Genomic DNA, 15,491 nt, shown 5'->3' with positions numbered 1-15,491 from the left:
CTAAGTAAGCTCTCTATTGAACTCAGGCTATCTTGGCCCTCCTTTCTCCCCATTTCCCTGACTGGTCTCAGGGCCAGCCACCCCATGTTCCCCCAGGGGACTGAGCCCTTTTGAGTTGCTTTATGGCAGGTCCTTTCTCCTTAACCATCACCTCCCAGTTCAAACTCCTTCACTGGCTGGGTACCTACCCTACCTCTCTCCCTTTTAAGGTCCCTTCTCCATTCACATGCTGACAGTTGTTTTCCTGCCACCATACCAGTGGTAGAGGTTTAGGTCTGTGGGAATAACACTGGATTTGATTCCTATAACTACACACACATGCACACACAATAATAATGATAATAATAATAAAATAAGTAGTCAGCTAATAAAAAGGCTCAGTAGTTAAAAAACACTTGATACTCTTACTGAGGACCTAGGTTTCACTCCCAGTACCTGTAGAACAGTTCACCATGCCTGTAACTACAGTTCAAGATAGGCCAGTGTCCTTGACTGGTCCCACCTCCCACCATATCCTCCCAGCTACTGTCTCCACTCCCTCCCATTAGCAGTTTGTAATGGTGTCGGTAATTTCTAACAAGTCCAAAGTCTTGTGCCGCAGGGTGACACTTGTGGGAACAAGACCCAGCCCTACTTAGAGGTCCATCACTGTTTCCCTGATCATCCCAAGTTCTTATGACCCTTCTACTGTCCTACTCTCAGAGACAGACACTGACTCTTTGTGGGGGTGTTCAATTAAAGCTCTGTCTTCATAGTACTGAGCCTGAATAGTGATTTAGCACAGAATATCACTGAGAGTTCTTTAGGGCTGATCCAATGGGTACTTTTAAAACTTACTTAACTGAATAGATCTAGGGCACCTAATGTCCCTTCAAAAATAGTGTGCCATGTGGGTAAGGTAACATCTATAGCACATGAAGAATTAGAATAATCATAACTCCTATTGTAAACACAAACAAAATAAAATTAGACCACTTTGTCCTTATTTGAGGAAGAAAACTCACAAGAAAGTCATCCCAAAAACCTGTGCCTGCTTTGTCATGGGTGTCAGGGGAGGTAATGATTTCCTTTTCATTTTTGTTCACTGTAAAATGTACACTGTGTGAAGAAAGCCCCTGTTTTTTCAAGAGACTGAGAAACTTCTCATCCATCAATTCAAGTTCAGAAGTGGGTCATTGTGTTCCCTCTATAATCAACTCATGGAGAACATTATAATATTATGTTAATGGAGATGTCTTTTCTTATTATTTTACTTTTGAGGATTTAATATATTTTTGTTATATTACTTCAAATCCTCCAATTCCTTCTACATCCTCTACCACCTACATGTTCATGTATGGTTCCATTCTTTCTCTATCTTAAAACAATGAATGCAAAAATATCACACCATTTAAAAGCTTAAAAAATCTGCGGTCTTTGAATTTTCTTGACCAACTGCTCCTGACCATGGAGGCTTTCCTAGAGTATAGTTGATACACCCAATGCCCCTACATTGAAGAAAATTATTTTTCCTCTCCCTACAGCTATCAATTGCAAATAACTTCTTGACTAGGAATGGAACTTTATGCCTATTTCACTTTGTCCATTCTGGGATTTTGTCTGGCTTGAGCTTCTGCAGTTCTTGTGCATGCTGTCACAGTCTGAGTTCATATGTGCATCTGTCCTATTACATCAGGAAAACACAGTTTCCTTGAGCCTACTCTGGCTCTAATAATCTTTCTACCTCCTCTTTAGCATTGATTCCATAGTCTTGCAGCAGGTGATAATAACATCCTATGTAGGACCAAGTTCTATAAATTATCTCACGCTGCACATTTTACAATTGTGGGTCTCTCTATAAATTATCATATGCTGCAAATAGAAGCTTCTCTGATAAGAATTGGGCAATTGTAGAAGGAGCTGCAGGCTGCGTTCCTGCCACCTGGCTCCCGGCCGCCTGGCTAGCTTATGCCCTGAAATAATTACATGGAAACTGTATTCTTTGAAACACTGCTTGGCCCATTAGTTCTATCCTCTTAATGGCTAATTCTCACATCTTGCCTAACCCATATTTAGTAATCTGTGTAGCACTAGTCTTACCAGGAAAGGTTCAGCATCTCTGACCTGGCGGCTTGCTTCATGGCGTCTGCCCTGGAGAGGAACGGCATGGCATCTGCCTCACTTCCTCTTCCTCCCAGCATTCTGTTCTGTTTTCCCCGCCTACCTATGTTCTGACCTATCAGGCCAAGCAGTTTTCTTTATTAATCAACCAATGAAACAACAGATAGATAAAGACCCTTCTACATCAGGCAATAAACTAGTCTATTGTCAGGAGCCAATTTCCTCCTAAAATCATTACAGGAACCATCACCCTGGGGAGTCTGCAGAGAACCCCACACCCATAATTGTGTTAGGAATCAAAGCCTACCCCACACCCAAATTGGCTGTTAATGAGAGCTATCTGTTAGCGGAACCCACCCCACATTCCAAACTATCTAGGGAGCTAGGTGTGTCAACTTCCAGGCCTACAGTGACCTGACTGAAGATAACCTGCTGCCTACGTGACCAACTCGGACCATGTGACCAACGTGAACCATGCGGCAAGAGCCCAGACCCCTGTGCCCATCCCCCAACTCTTTACCATATATAAAGCTGTACCCCATCTGTAATAAACGGAGGCTCTGACAAACTTTGCATGGCCTTCTTCCTGTCTCCTAGCCCATATCTTCCAGGTAGTGCCTCTCCGTGACCCTGGAATAACTGAACTGCCAGGTGGACTACTAACCCTAGACTAAGTAGCCCGCCAAGGCAATCGACAGTGGCGCCCGAACAGGGACGCGGAGCACGGTCAACTATCGGATAACAACGCGCAGTCCCGGGAGAACAAGAAGAAAACAGAAGGTTCTGCGGCTGTAGAACTCGGACAGATCTGCAGGACAAGGTAGGCGCAGGCTCACCGTCGTCCAAAAAGATATGGGACTTTCAAGGGAAGAGAAATTCATACAGGAATTTAATAAATCACTCAGGGAGAGAGGAGTAAGAGTCAAAAACAGAGATTCATATGTTTGCTTTATGTGTTTGCTTGTGGACTCAAAAGGGAGTCCCTCGAGATGCGAGAAGTTAGGGTACAATCCACACAGCTACGCCTGCCAAGCAGGCTGGCTGCTAGGGCTAGAGAGCCTATGTCTTTAACCCCCTGCCATATGGAGCGAAAGCTGACAGGCAGGTTTGCTATACAGGAATCTAGACTCAAAAAGCTACAGCTTCATTTAGGACAGTAAATATGCTTCTTTTCCATTTTAAAAATCTTGCTTCTTGGTCAAAAATCTTTAGTTTGTAGGTGTATAAGTTTATATCTAAGGTAGATTAATTTCAGTACTGTGTTTCTGTAAAAAAGTTTTAAAATCAAAGATTGTGATACATTCAGAGGATTTTTAGAATTGTTTAGGCTATCCTGAGTTTTTATTTCTTTTGTATAAGGTTGGAGATTGTTCTTTTGAGTTCTATATTGTTCTTTTGAGTTCTGTGAAAAGTTTTGCTATAATTTTAATGAACATTTACATTAAATCTGTGAATTCTGTGAGGAATGTTGCTATAATTTTTAATGGACATTTACACTGAATCTGTAAACTGCTTTCAGTGAAATTGTCATTTTTGCTGTGTTTCTTCTGCTTTTGCAAGAAAGTAGGGGATCTTTCAAGATTTAAAGTTATTATACAAGTTTTTCCATTTGTAAGGCCTGCTCTTGGGTGGGAGTCGTATCGTTTCAGCTTGAGGACCTTTCCTGCTGCCAGGTGTGGCTTCAAGGTGGAATGCTGAGACTCAGGCCTCTTAATTAACTTTATCAAGGGCCAGAGTTATACTCTAACAAATGATAATGGTTAAAAATAAACATTTCCGCCTTCACAGGCAGAGATGACAGGACCCAAAACTTCTGTCCTGCTTGCTTGGAGTTACTCCAAGATATTTTGTGGTATTCATGGATATTTAAAAGGATGATGTCTCATTTATCCTAGGTGTAAAAGAGGTACATCTGGGTTATTTTCAGATTCTAGGCTATGATAAAATGGTTCTGCTCTGGGCATGGCTGAGCACATGTCCTTGTGGTATGGTTAAACATCTTTGTATTTAGGCCCAAAAGAAATATTGCTAAGTTTTGAGGTAGATATTTGCCTAATTTTAAAAAAATAGACAAAATGAGGGTCCCTCAATGCTGGGGAGACTCTCACTTGGGTCTCTGGATGGCGCGGGCCCGGAGACCATCCTTGCTGAGGTCGCACACGTGGCCTTGGTTGGTGGGGGAGGAGTTCGACCCCCAATGACCTGGAGAAAGAATTTTTGAGGAAAGGGGCCACACCCCAGTGGTCCGGGAGGGTCGTAAATTCCAAAAATCCAATGGTGGTCTCTGGAGGACAGCTCCCTGCCTCTCGGGACCACTCCCAATAATCCCCTAGTTCCTAAAACAGTACTGTGATAATTACAGCTGGAAAACCTGTTTTTCCAGGTTAAGGTCTGGCTTTGTCTTCAGCTGGTTCCTAGGGCAGGGTCACTGAACTGGCTGGCCCTGGATTTTTGATTCTTCTCTTCCTGCTGGGAGAGTCAGGTTCATCCAGGTTTTTCAATACTAGGTATGATCCAAAAGTGGCTGTGCCAGTATGCACTTCCAACACCAGTTTACACTTCCAGCAATAAAGCCTTTTTCTTTACCCACATTTTCTTAAGCATAAATTGTTAACAATAATTTTTAATCTTGGTAATTTTTACAAGGATAAGGTAAAATCTCAGAGTTTTGGTTTGCATTTCTCTGATGGCTAAAGGATATTATATTTAAACATTTTTTAAATGTCTCAGTCATTTTAAGTTCGTCTGAGAGTTTTCAGTTTAGGTCTATAACAAATATTTTTTGGATTAAAATTTTTAATAACTAATTTCCTGAGTTCTTCATATATTTTTGGAATGGATTTATGATAAGTAAAGATCTTTTCCCACTATATAGCCTTGTTATACAAAAGTTTCTCAGTTCAGGAGATTTATGGTTTCTTCAAATGTTTATGCCACTGAGGCTGTGTTTGAGATGTGGCAAAGTGTGCTTCAAAAATTTTTCTCTGTAAGATTCAACATAATTTTTATATGCTGAGGCCTTTGGCTCATTTAAACTTAAGTTTTGTACATGGAGATGGATGTAGATTTATTTTCATTCTTCTACATGTTGGTGTCTAATGAGGCCAGCATTATTAGTTAAAAAATGCTTCATTTTTCTATTTTCCTATCTGCAAGGCAGACTTAAAACTTAAGAGGAGGATAGCTTAAAAACTTTTAATTAGATATACAATGGTTAAAGCCCTAGTTATAATATTCTTATGAAAGACCTTGAGCTGCTAGGTAAAATTCTTACAAAAAACAATTTCCAATAAAAAGCTTAAACAAGCTGCCTAACAGGTATTCAAGCAGGTAAAATATAAATCAACAGGTAAAGTATACAATAATCAACAGATACAGTATATTAATTATAATTCACCTATGACAAATGTGTATATTAAATGTAAAACTTATTCTACAACAGTTTTATAAAAAATGCTGTTTATGGCTAAATCTTCTCAGTTTTGCCAGTTAAGATATTATACTCTTAATTTAAAACAGTAGCCTGTCTGATACAAAAGGGCAGGAAAAAAGCTGGAAAATGGTTTGACAAAATATTGACTATGATCAATGTTTCTTATACTAAACAATAGATTCATTGATAATTTTAAAATTGATTCCTGGACAATTATGTTTGCTCAATTCAAAGGCCAAAAAACAATAATCTTTTCCAAGATCATTGCTACAATTCACACAACTGTATTTTGCTAATGTTATAGCAAAAATCCCTTAAAGGATTTTATGCTAAATTTTACAAATGGCTTTTCCAATGGAAGAGCTGCATATATGGCTAATAAAAAAGAAATTGTGGAGCGTAACAAGGCTCCTTGAAAGCAACTCATAAAAAGTTGCAAGCAGATCCTGATGCAAACGGATCTAGCGCAATAACACCAAGCTATCCTTTGCTAAGGCAAGGTGGAAAAACCCTTGCAATGCATTATAAAAAAATACCCGACCTATTTATATTTGCGGTCGAGGATATGTTTATGCTTTTTTCACAGAAAGAAAAGAAAAGGTGGATCTAATGTCGAGGCTGCAGATGCCCACAGAGGAGTTCCAGAGGAGACTGGGGAGAGGTCCTTGGTCCGGCCTTTCCTGCCCCCAAGGAGAGGAGTGACTGATAACAGAACCCGCTACTTTGCTCTGCAGGGTGTCAATTCTGCCCCTAGAGAGTCCAGGGAGACCCACCTGAGAAGTGCCAGGATGTGCTTCAGATAGCTGAATCCAGCTCACCTCACTCAGGAATCCCACCTGCCCTAAAGCACAAATGCTGAGCTGCTTCTGATGCGGACTAAACATCAGACAGTTTTAATCTTTGGTACACAAAACTCATTTTAATTAAAATATTAATGCCTTTTCACTTAAGAAAGGGGAAAGATTAGGGTTCCTGTCACTGTTGCTCAGAGACTGGAACTGGTGGTATTTGATAACAACAATGTATGTCATTGTGCCCTTACTGCAATTGACCTGATACTAATAACTGCTTATAGATGTTGGGAAAGGATTGATACACGCTGTAAAATGTTTGGGTTTAATGCATATGTTAAAAATTTTAGATTTAGATCCCTTTTACACTGCCCTAATTATTGGCAGGCAGCACTCATAATCTTATTGTGGAGTAGGCATATAGGAAGGAGGATACCTAAGGCCAGATTAAAAGGTGAATACTGGGTTTGGAAAACGCCCTTTCTTCTTGTCTGGAAGATGGAGTTATTGGTGCCCAAAATTATATCATTATATTTTGTTTGAGGAGCTACTCACAGTCTTTTCATTAATGATAGACGCAGGGGCCCAATGACGGGAGTTAGTGTGGATCCTCGCCTGAACAGCACACCATACAGAGGTTGTAGAAACCGGCTCAACAATGGCATGGTGCCAGGCACGAGGAATGCCCTCCACATAGCCCAAGACAGGGCGACCTGTGATCTGTTTATTTTAAATCTCGCTAGATACCTTTCATTTGAGGAGCTCCAAGGACGGGTGACTTGTGGCAGGACTTCCCCCAACCTAAGACAGGATACTGGGAATCCTAGGACGGGTAAGGGGGATAAAGACCTGGTCCCCACTCGACCTAAGAATCATAAGGCACCCCTCTGTTCCCAGGAGAGGTAAATTGCTTCACCATTCGAGAGGAGGGGCTCTCCTTGCCCCAGTTCCTTCTCTTTTAGATCTGACACCTTGGTTGGACTCTGACCTGATGCCCTTCACTTAATAGCTGCCTGTCTTTATAAAAGAAAGGGGGATCTGTCAGGAGCCAATTTCCTCCTAAAATCATTACAGGAACCATCACCCTGGGGAGTCTGCAGAGAACCCCACACCCATAATTGTGTTAGGAATCAAAGCCTACCCCACACCCAAATTGGCTGTTAATGAGAGCTATCTGTTAGCGGAACCCACCCCACATTCCAAACTATCTAGGGAGCTAGGTGTGTCAACTTCCAGGCCTACAGTGACCTGACTGAAGATAACCTGCTGCCTACGTGACCAACTCGGACCATGTGACCAACGTGAACCATGCGGCAAGAGCCCAGACCCCTGTGCCCATCCCCCAACTCTTTACCATATATAAAGCTGTACCCCATCTGTAATAAACGGAGGCTCTGACAAACTTTGCATGGCCTTCTTCCTGTCTCCTAGCCCATATCTTCCAGGTATATAAAGCTGTACCCCATCTGTAATAAACGGAGGCTCTGACAAACTTTGCATGGCCTTCTTCCTGTCTCCTAGCCCATATCTTCCAGGTAGTGCCTCTCCGTGACCCTGGAATAACTGAACTGCCAGGTGGGCTACTAACCCTAGACTAAGTAGCCCGCCAAGGCAATCGACAGTCTATGTGTAGTGTAATATGTTACTATGGATATTGCTATATTCATTTAGCAGGAAAACAGTAATATGTTTTACTCTAGAGCCTATGATCTATTTAATATCAGATTATTGACCTCTTTAACAGTGTCACATATGGCCGCTATCCCCAGGAACAGGCCTTAAGTCAAATTTCAAAAAGTGTTTAGATATTACCATATATTCATGTGGCATTCGTAACAATGGGCACATCTTGAAGGCAGGTCTCTATTATAGCTCTCAGGATTTGTAGTTGGATGGAACTGATGATCATTTTTCTCTACTGGCAGTGTATGGAGCAATTTCCATCACTAAAAATGCTAGTCAGTAGGGATGAAACTTATAGTTGAGTGTTGGCTTGATTGCTTCATGTTCTATGACATAATGATATGTCATCTTCAGTGCTAAGATAACAGGATTGCCAGTACCCTCTAGTGTATAGATGGCCTATTTGATTCCTTTATTCAACAGCTCAAAAAGATGTAACTCATTCCTGGTAATATAGATCTTCTTCAATCAGACCTGCAAGGTGATATTGTTCCTGGGACATGGGCATATTCACCAGGCAAATCCTAGCAATTGAATTTGTCTAATAAAGAATTTGCCTAATAAAGACTTTTGTACACACACACACACATATACATGCCATAGTTACAAGCTAAAGACTAGTTTAGAGAGTGTTCATCTTAAAATTAACGTTTACATGCCTAATCATGTTCATGAACCTTGCACACAGATATTCCTGACTGACTTCATCATCTCAGTCATTCTAAGCTAGGAGCACTTATCATATAGATGTCAATGCACGCATGAATCTAATGGTTTTAGTTTTAATACAGGTATCTAGAGGACAGAAAGGCGTGCCCCTACTGAGGTTCAGTACAATCAGGTGCAAGGCATTTTAGAATAAGAGGTCTTCCCAAAGAATGATGGATAAAATGATATATGCTATTTACCATGTACTAGAATATAGATCTTAATTACACTTATATCAGTGACAGTTAAATAGATAACACCCTTATCTGCTTATTCCTGAGAATCTAACTGAACTAACTCTGAATTCCAGGAAGGGCCTTGGATTCTACAAGACACTATTGGTTCTGCAAAAAATATCATTAATATGAAATATATCCCTATAGCAAGATTCCTAGGTAGGATGCTCAAAGTGGCAGTTAATTGTATAAGGACCAGATTATGGTGCAGCAGAGAATATTTCTAATGACAGAGGAAGAGACATGAGTAGAATGAATACAGATAAATGAAACAATCCAACCATATCTCACATAAATAGTAGTTTGAAGACCTTCAGTGTCTCACAAGACTAGGAATCATTTGTTAGAGAGATGTTGTCCTAATCTATATGTGATGGGAACTAAGCTTAACTCTGACATAAAGACTTCATGAATTCATGACAGCTACTTTGATGGCCATGGTTGGAGATAGAATGACAAGATTTCAGACCAAATAAATTAGGACTCAGGGTGGGATCTACTTGAGAACATTGATCAGGACAGGATCTCCTGAACAAATGGGGGAGGCCCCATTTCTCTCCCTTCAAAAGCTCCCTGACAAAACTCTAAGATTTGGTGGAACCTGGCTTTAAGTGTAATGGTAGGTACCAGATAGATAATATTGGGGTCGTAAGCAGACCTTTGGAAAAGAAAGTCCTTTCATATAAAGTCTTAAAAGGAATTAACCCCAAAGCCCTTGGGTATTCCTGAACTGTACCAAGACTAATTGAAATAATTTTGGTCAGGAACTTTAAACCTCCTGCTTCAATTTAATGGGATGTCTTTTGAGTAGGCCATGTTTTTTTTTTCTACCACTATTTGGAAAAATCAATCAAATTTTCTTTGATAGTTCAGATCAATCACCCTCCAAACACTATTATTCTTCCCTCAATCTCCTACCTTAGGGGTATTAGTTGCCCCAACTTGCCAGATGACAACTGAGCTTCCAGTTCAATAGAATGTTTGTTGTGCATTTTAGAAGGAACACTATCACATTTGGAAACAAAACTTGTAGAATATTATAACAAAAGGTAGTTGAAATGGGAAGCAAAAAATTTTCTACTAGATTGCTAGAGGTTGTAGTGAACAGAAATATTCCCATTTCCACCCTTAAATTCCTGGATCTGTAATTCCCAGAGATAAGAGAAACCATAAAATGGGTTGTAACCAATTCACAGCATATACCACCTTCTGCAGAACTTTTTCTCAGCCCTCTAGGGTCAGTTGATGTCTGTGGACCCACTGTTCCATTTCTCTGATTGTGACACAAACTCTTTGGTCAGAAACAATGCTATGTTAAACACCATAACAATGAATAAGACATTCTGCAAGTTCATGAAAAGTAGTTTTGGAAGAATCCTGTGTATAGGAAAAGCAAATCCATAACCATAATGAGTATCTACTCCAATAAGAACAAAACATGGTCTTCCCAGAAAGGAAGTGATCCATTGTAGTTAACCTGCCACTAGCTTGGTGACTGCTCACCTACTGGACCAGAGAAAAGTCAGCAATAGCTGTACTAAGGTCACCCTTGGTTAATGAAAGTCTATGTCACTGAGCTTAGGCATATCCTCCATCTCTGCCACCATGACCTCTTTGTTTATGGGTTCATTTGGAATTATAGGGGTGGCTGGCAGAAGAGGCTGAATCTCCACAGATAGTTCTTCCTGTGTAGTTAACGCCTGAAGTCCTTCACTGCTGAAATCATCTTGTGATGAGCAATTACATGGAACACAAGTATCATCTTCATGTCATTGCCCATTAGGAGAGATATAACTGCATATTTCTTTCTCAGATGTATTTCTCACCAGTTTTTAATAATGATATTTCTAAGTCCCTGACTATCCAGCCAATATATTCCCTATTGTACATATATCAGTGAAGTATTGCATATATAAAACCTGCAACTTAGAAACAATATGTGTGGTGATAGAAATTATTTTTTTTCTAGGATTGTCCTAGAAAGTGGTTGTAATGCTAAGGTTTTGCACTTTTGGGCAGTTCTTAAATAAAATTCAGAAACATCAGTAAACAAGCCCCTAGTCTTACGTCAAGTGATCATAGGGCAGACAATAGAAGTTTTATTGCATATTTGGTGGCAGAATGATGAAGGTCATTGGTTAAAAAAATAAAGAAACTGCTTAGCCTTCATAGGTTAAAACACAGGTAGGAGGAGTAAACAGAACAGAATGCTGGGAGGAAGAGGAAGTGAGCTCAGAGGCCATGCTCCCCTCTCTGGGGCAGACGTGATGAAACTCTGACCCAGGATGGACATAGGCTAGAATCTTCCCGGTAAGTGCACTTTGGGATGCTACACACATTATTAGAAATGGGCTAGTCCAGGTGCGAGAGTTAGCTGAGAAGAGGCTAGATATAATGGGCCAAGCAGTGTTTAAAAGAATACAATTTGTGTGTTGTTATTTCGGATAAAGCTAGCTGGTGGCGGGAGCTGGGTGTCAGAATGCAACCCGCAGCTCCCACAACAGCAGAAGGCATTGTCATGGATGTTTGGGCAATGTAATGCCAATATGCAAGTGAGAAATTCATTCGTATAATTTGATATTGCTCTCATTCACTTATAAACTAATCCATTTGATAAGAGATTGCTGCTGTGAATGCCCAAATTATAATACTCTTCATTAGATAATTCCTAGCTCTTTATAGGCAACTCGGTTCTCACTGCAACTTCGTGGTCCATTATCAAACACTCTGTTTCCACTAAGACCTAATAATGAGACAAGATATGTCTCACAATGGGATAGTAATTTTCTGCAGATGATGATAATGTCTTCTTCCAAAATTCCAATGATATCTTCTGCGATTCACCTACAGGGTCCCTGACATCTGTCCCAAACAGCATCACTCTCTGCCAGTGACACCTCAATTACAATCATGTTTTCTGGATCATAATATGGTCCATGTAGGAAAGAAGCCTGAAGAGAAGTCTGGACATGTTGAAGAGCATTCTTCTGTCCCAGTCACTTTTAAAATTTCATAACTCCAAAGTTTCCTGGGATATGGTCTCCTGAGTAACATACCCAAGTGAAGAAATGTGCTTTCTCCAGAATCCAAATAGTGGTGTGAGAGGTAAGATGTACTTACTTAACATTCAATTTTGAAGTGATGTCACTGCATGGCACACCACTGGACTCATAAATTTTACTTAAGTAGCAGGACCTTAATATTTTTGATGTACTTGTGCTACCCAAGTCCAATATGGTTGGTATTTACAGTACTCTTGGTCCAATCAGCACAATATTGTGAACCAGTGTGACATTTTGTAGAATAGACAAAGACAACCAAGATACCCTTAATCTAAGTTATGACACTTGGCTAGAGAGTTAATATACCCTTGAGATATAATATGAAAGTACCGTACTAAGATTAAAAATGAAAGTAATTTGCTTTTGGTGGTCTTTATGTACAGTTATGGAGAAGAAGACAGTTATCTTTGCCAGATTAATACCGACGTAACATAAACTATGATATGTGTTCATCTGTTCAAGTAAGGACATCATATCTGGTACAGCAGTTACATTTGGAATCACTACTTAAGTTTGCAATAAACAAATGTTATTCTCCACTATCCATCTGTATTTGTCACAGATAAAATAGGAGAATATAAGTGCGATAAGGTGGGAAACACCATCTCCACATTTTTGAGAAGTAATGGTGGCACTAATTTCTAAAATTCCTCCAGATATTCAATATTGGTTAAGGTTCACTATTATCTCTCATAGAGACTTCAATGGTTTCCAATTGGCATTCTGACCATAACAGCCCTCACTTCACAGTCTAGGGAAGTAATGTTGTACTTCTGTCAAATTCTAAGTCTACGTCGCCCAATTACACATTCTGGAATTGGATAAATAACAGCAAGATGAGTTCAGGAAGCAATTGACACATTGAGTGTTGGATGTCAGTCAAGATTCTATTAATCACCTGGCCTCCATAAGCCCTTCTTTTCTGGAAGGCAAGCGTGCTGCTTGAGACGTACTGGAAAGGTTAATTTAGAACCTGTATTCAATACACTTTCAAAAGTCTGATTGTTTCATTTCTGCCAGTGTACCCTCCTAAAAGACTACAGATCTCTCTGGCGAACAATAGGAGAAAAGCAAAGAGTAAAACTTCAGTATTTTAACAAGAATGTCAGGAGCCAATTTCCTCCTAAAATCATTGCAGGAACCATCACCCTGGGGAGTCTGCAGAGAACCCCACACCCCTAATTGTGTTAAGAATGGTTCTATTGACAGAGCCTACCCCACACCCAAATTGGCTGTTAATGAGAGCTATCTGTTAGCGGAAACCACCCCACATTCCAAACTATCTAGGGAACTAGGTGTGTCATCTCTTAGTTGTGACTTCCTGGCCTAGGTGACCTGACAGAAGGTAACCTCCTGCCTATGTGACCAACTCGGACCATGTGACCAACGTGAACCACGCGACAAGAGCCCAGGCCCCATGCCCATCCCCCAACTCTTTACTCTATATAAGTTGTCCCCCATCTCTAATTAACGGAGGCTTTGACAGGAACCCCAGCTTAGCCTCCTTCTTGTCTCCTAGCTCATATCTTCCAGATAGTGCCTCTCCGGGACCCTGGAATAACTGACTGCCGGGTGGGTTACAAGCCCTAGACTGAGTAGCCCACCCCAAAGGCAGTATCGACAAACAAGGTCTTTTTTTCCAGAGTATCTGATTATTCCTTCATTCACGGTTTCTGGCTTTGCTAACTATAAAGTTTGGTTTACCAGCGAAGATCCCATAGTCCTAATATTCCATGTAGTTTTTCTCTCATTTTTGAAGATTTTTTTTGTGTTTTATTGCTCAAACAAAATCATAGTAGGCTTCTTATCTATTTCTTTCCTGGAAGTGTCAAGATTGATTAGACAGCACCTAGAGTCCTTAAAAGTCATGTCACTATAAAATCAATTTATGTTGTCCTTTACTGGTTATGCCATTATAAACATGGTTTGTTTGTGGTGCCTATTGTGATAACTAGGCTCACATTGTCATTGGTGATTCAGTATATCCACCTGACATCTTCTGCCCACCCTGTGGCCCAATTAAGTTCAATGAATTTAATTCATCCAACTTAGCAATAGAAGATCTGGCACATGAAAAAGAGGAAGGACAAGCTCGACAAAAGTGCAGGGAAAATCTCAGCATTTTGTGTCTTTTTGAATTGATGGCACATCGGAGTACAAAGCCCCAACATAAAAACTACTTTTCCCTAACTTGACCCATATGGAGGCACAGGAAATAATGAGACACAGTTCACACAGCAATATTGGAAGGGCAGCTCAGGCTTCATTCATTCCTGAAGATCTTCCCACATTTATTATTCAAACACCTTTTACTTCCCCAGGTAAACCAAGGTGGAAACTCATTAATATTCTTTTTTTTTGGGGGGGGGATGCAGGAATACAGTAACACCTGCAATTTAGTCACCAGCTTGGAATCCACACCTCTCCCCAGGCGATCTACATATTAACAAAAGAGAAGGAGCAATACATCCTGGCCTTTGTTAGGTGGCTACCAGTGGTCTGGCAGGATTGCAGCTGCCCTTGGAAATTAAGCATGGCCAGAGAACCTGGCTGTAATTATCTTGTGTGAAATATGGGCCTATAGTGGCACAGCAGTGGTGATGCATCCTTTAATCCCAGCACTCAGAAGGTTGAGATAGGTGGCTCTCTGAGTTCAAGTCCAGCCTGATCTACAGAGCAAGTTCCAGGACTTCCAGGGATACATAGAGAACCTCTGTCTCAAAAGCACTGTGAAGCACCTGCATTCTAGGTCATAGGATTAAGTTTTACACATCATACCCTCTGTAGCAATGCAATCTATGAGTCATATAATTCATTTATCAGTACTAAGCCAAGGGATATCAGGCATCTTGAGCTTTTTTTCAGGAGTCCTTATTTTAATAAATGCTTCAGCCTAACAATCAAAAATATGTTGACATTAGTTTTTAACTGCATGAGTTTCTATTGTAAACCTAGATTCCCTACTCTATGCACTCATATCATAAACATATCACTACCCAGTTTTATTTACCTTCTCTTATTACTTCACACCCTTAAAACACATTCCCACAGATAACCCCAGAATTCTGCTTGAAGGAATTAGAAAGCTAATTAAGCTCTTTTGTGGTACCACACACCTCCTCAAGAACTACTAGCTTTATCACCTCAACAGGGGCCTGCCTAGCCATAAGTCTATGAACTTGAGTATGGCTTCCTCTAAAGTCAAGTACTATTGAGTCCTGCAGGATATCAGTCTTGTCTTGCATGTTCTCTTCTTCAGGGATGTCACTAATTGTTCAGAAGGTAAACTATAATTATTTTCCCTCAAAAAATTAGAACTGGAAATATTTCAGTGGATATAAAAGGTTTGCAATCTTGGTTAACTGTAGAGATAATTTTTTCTTGGCTACGATAAACATTTCAGAATTTGAGGGTTCCAAGTCCAAACCTGTTTAGGGTCTCCCATACATCTCCATCCTAAGTTACAGAATCACATTCC

Source organism: Microtus pennsylvanicus, chromosome X, assembly GCF_037038515.1.
Source record: "Microtus pennsylvanicus isolate mMicPen1 chromosome X, mMicPen1.hap1, whole genome shotgun sequence".
Taxonomy (NCBI): domain Eukaryota; kingdom Metazoa; phylum Chordata; class Mammalia; order Rodentia; family Cricetidae; genus Microtus; species Microtus pennsylvanicus.
Note: the sequence above shows the minus strand (reverse complement) of the source record.